Below are 4,498 nucleotides of genomic sequence, written 5' to 3'. Positions count from 1 at the left end.
TGTTGAACTTTAAGTCCCTACATAATATGATAAAAAACATTTAAAAATTAGATTATATTTTAAAAATAGGATAAAGAATTCTATACTTCTCATGTTTTGTTGTTCTTATCTCTGCCTCCAAGTAGTAGTCCTTGGGACAGAGGTGGGGAGTTAAACCTGGGCATTGCCCGTGTTCAGGGGAGTGGTGGGGACTGGACCTATGGCCTCTAATTATACCATTTATTATTATTATTTGTGACTGCAATACCATGTTTTTTATTCTATATAACAACTTTATTAAGAGAGCTTGTTTTATATATCTTATCATATGGAACTAAATCATTTATTGTAAGATACTAACTTCTCAATTGGTTTGCAATGTGCAGTAATTTGGTTGATTGTCAAGCTACAATAGAAATACCCTTATGTCTGTATCTATATTTATTTTATTTTTTTAAATTTTTATGTATCTTAGCACAGAGTCTATAGGGTCTCACTACACATATCAGACTCTTAGTGATCTTCCTGTTTTCAGCCTCCCAAGAGCTGGGATTATAGGCATGCACCACCATGCCCAATCTCAATCTCTGTCTCAGTGCACTCTGGGGGTGGGGCCAGCATGGCATGCTTTAGGTGGAACCCTGGTCCCTGTGTCTGCTTAAGCAGGTGCTTTAGTTTGCTGAGCTATCTAGCTAGCCCTCTTTTATTTGTTTTCTTAATTAATAGAGGTGGAAACTTCAGGCAGTAAAGAAAATCAGAAGTATAATGAAAATGTAGTACCGAAATTCTGCATTTTTCTCAATTAGATACGTTTCTTAAGGACCTAAGATGGTATACTCAATGCATTTGTAACCTGGTAGATTATTTCAAATTTATCATTTATAGATGATTTCTGATAGATGCTTTAGACACTAGTAAAAGTCAATCAGTCATGTGACTTCAATTATATGAACATTATGATAGACAAAGGACAGCTTAGATTTTGATCATAAAGTCAAGAAGTGTATTTGTAAGTATATAAGGCTACACAGGAGGAAGATGGGACCTTTTTATCAATAAAATGTTTAGGCAGAGGTTTATGCTTTTCATTGAAAAATAAGTATGATTTCTTTGGTGCTGGGATGATTTAGGAGGCTCATGTGTGACACTAAATGTTTACAGTTAAATAAGCCTCCTATAACAAGCAGAGATTTGAAACACAAAGGCTGAAGTAAATTAAGTGCTAACTTCTACCCAGGAGAAATTAAAATTACATGCTTTTTTCCCAGGTCTACTGAAGTAAATGCTTTTTTCCATTTGATTAAATTTTCTGATTTTCCATCCATGAAGTCCTCTGGTTACGTTCTCTCATGGTGGGCTTTTCAATAGTGTATGATTTCTTTACACAAGTAATTATATTGTGGAGTATTACACATGATTTTTAATGAACAGTAAACCAATCTTAAGATTAATTAGAAAAACAAAAAAATTCTTAATGATATTTATTCACAGCACAGGTGTGTTCATTAGAATATAAGACTTGTTATTTGAGATGCAAAATATCTGGCCTGGTATTTTGTTCACAGTGGTAGCTAACAGCTGGCATTATATTCAGGGGTGGTGATAATGGTAGGAATACCATTTTTATGGCTTCTATTCTAGTCACTGGCTTCGAGAAAACTTCTTAAACTAACAGTTTTCATATTTTCTGAAATGTATGATGACAGGTGTTTTAGCCTATTTTACTCTAAATTAGAGACACGTAGAGAATAAATGCATATGGAAAAAGCCAGCATGTAAGATTGTAATAAAAATGACATGTTATGCTTTAACACATAACTTGCTTGAAATTTCAAGAAACAACTGAAATTCACCATCTTGCCATGTGTAAAAAGCTATGTGTTTTCAGAGCATAATGACTCCATTATAAGCTTTTAGTCTTTCTCTAATTTTTTTTTTTTTAAACTCCAGTCTTTTATTTTTCATTTATTTATTTTTTGGTACCAGGGATTGAACTCAGGACCTTGGGCTTGCTAGCAGGCACTTAAGCCCCTGAGCTATCTCCCTGGCCCTTTTCTCTAATATTTTTTTCATAATTTTATTGATAAACAAATAGCAATGAGACAGTTTCAAATCAAATTGGTAGGACACTTTTCTCTAATTTTTAAATTTGCACATAACTAGCAAGTCAAGAATTTGGGATGGTTTATCCTGATAAGTGAAAATTTCAATTACCTGATTCTAAAGGGCTCACATTATAAATCCAGGGTGTGAGTGGCAATGGGACAGCATTATTAAAAGTCTTCTTTATCATAGAGCCCCAAATCCAAGGCATAACTTTAGTATATGGCCTGCTGAAGGGAGCACTAAAGGCATTCCTTAGAGATACATTGTTTTCCTCAGAGAAGAACAAATATTTAGACATGTGCAATGGTCCCTTGATCCACAAATGCTTCTGTGTGCAGACAGTTTGGTTTGCAAACAGAACTGTTTAGCACATTTTTTTTTTTTTTTGTTTGCACCATGTAACAGACACAACCATGGCCACCTTTCTTACACAAATACAGATGTGACAATCTTTTGCAAAATCAAGAACAAATCAAGTTTGTGAATTGATACCTAACACACACACACACACACACACACACACACACACTGAAGGCTGATCAGACTCTTGAATACTTGCAGTGGGGATGACCAAGAATAAAGAAAGGCAAAGAGACGAATTTCAGTATACGGAGGGACAGGGAGGAGTTTGTCTGGAGTAGACCCATTGGGCTGCCTCCAAGGTTGATGCACTGTTATTGGCTACCAACAAGCACAGGAGAAAGATTAATGTGTTTAATGGAACAGCAACTGTAGAAAGTTGGTGGATAAGGATTAAGTTAATGAGGATCCACATTTTCTCTAGTCCCAAATGCCTGCATTTTGATAATTGTCCTCCTCAGATGCTATCTACCTCAGGAGTGGAGTTATTAGCATTCAGCCTGTAGCCAGGGGCAGGGCCTTCCTTATATCTCTCTATTCCTGAAGCAAGGTCACCCTGATCTTGGGACTGGTCAGGTCACAGAGTCGAATACCCCCATAATTTATTCTATAGCCTGGTTCCCAACATATATACATAAATGTCATGTAATGCTCAGGTCAGTTAAGTGTCCTGGCTCATCTATACATTCTCATCTGTGTTGTCATAGTGCTGCACTGCAGTGGAATTAAGCCTCCCAGAGAGTCTCAGTTCTTCTTGAGTATGTTCTAAGCATTCCATTGTCATGCTGGGTGGTCTTACATATTTATTAAGGAAAGACTTCATGACAGTTTTTATTCTTATAACCAAACTATATGCTTATATTAGTTTAGTCACTCGTATGAGACTCAGATCATTAGTACCCATTAAGCTCTTTTATTTATTTTTAGTTGTTTTTTTTCTTTTTCTTTTATTTGAGGTTTTATTAGTTGCTTGTGGATGTGGGAGATGGATGATTTATTTTTTCACAGTGTATTCTCTTTTATTTTTTAATTTTTAAATTCATTTTAATGAGAGAAAATAGCAATGAAACACTTTCAAACAGGTTAGTGTATTAATAATTAATACATTGCATATTGTTGTCTTCCTACTAGTTATTCAGAGGACAAGAGGCAGACATGATATCTTAGCTAAACAATATAGGTACAAACCTTTCTTCTCATTGAACTAATAGAAGGTAACTGTGTTTCTATCTTAACTATTTTGTATATACATATATATTTCTTTCGCTACAAATGCTCTTTTATTTATATCCCCCTTTTTTGTTTTGTTTTGTCAGAGATGGATTTTCCATTGTTCTTAGAGAAGCTATATTTGGATGGTTCAACATACACAAATCTTTAAATGTAATACACTATATCAATAGAGCCAAATCCAAAAATTACATGATTATCTCAATTGATGCAGAAAAGGCTTTTGACAAAGTCCAACACACTCATTTTCAAAGTCCTACAGAAAATTGGAATAGATGGCCTCTACCTCAATCTGATAAAAGCCATCTATGACAATCCAACTCTGAAAAAAGATCATAGAAGATTTCACAAAATGGAAAAATATTCCTTGTTTGTGGATAGGAAGAACCAACATTGTGAAGATGGCCATACTCCCAAAGTTGTTATACAGATTTAATGCAGTGCCTATCAAAATACCACAATATACCTCACAGACCTAGAGAAATCATTCCTAAAATGTATTTGGAACGTAGAAAACCTAGAATAGCAAAGGCAATCCTGGGCAACAAAGGCAAGGCAGGAGGCATTACAATTCCTGGCTTGAAATTGTACTACAAAGCTACATTGATAAAATCAGCTTGGTATTGGCAAAAAAATAGACCTGAGGACTACTGAAATAGATGAGGAGATGAAGATGCAACTGCAAGCACACTCAGCCATCTTACCTTCAGTAAAGGGGCCAAACATGCTTACTGAAAGAAAGATAGCCTCTTTAACAAATGGTGCTGGAAAAACTGGCTCTCTACATGCCAAAAACTAAAACTTAACCCAGGTCTATCACCAT

At 35.2% G+C, this 4,498-nt stretch overlaps 1 protein-coding gene across 8 annotated transcripts in view; it reads left to right on the top strand.

The window, feature by feature from the left end:
- Rabgap1l (RAB GTPase activating protein 1 like) overlaps positions 1 to 4,498 on the top strand; it is a 711,712-nt gene that overhangs the window by 304,001 nt on the left and 403,213 nt on the right. The gene's annotated exons all lie outside the window — the stretch shown is intronic.

The sequence above is a fragment of the Octodon degus genome, unplaced genomic scaffold (assembly GCF_000260255.1).
Source record: "Octodon degus isolate 3935 unplaced genomic scaffold, OctDeg1.0 scaffold00017, whole genome shotgun sequence".
Classification (NCBI taxonomy): Eukaryota; Metazoa; Chordata; class Mammalia; order Rodentia; family Octodontidae; genus Octodon; species Octodon degus.
The sequence above is the reverse complement of the archived record's forward strand: the minus strand, read 5'-3'. Positions and strand labels throughout refer to the sequence as shown.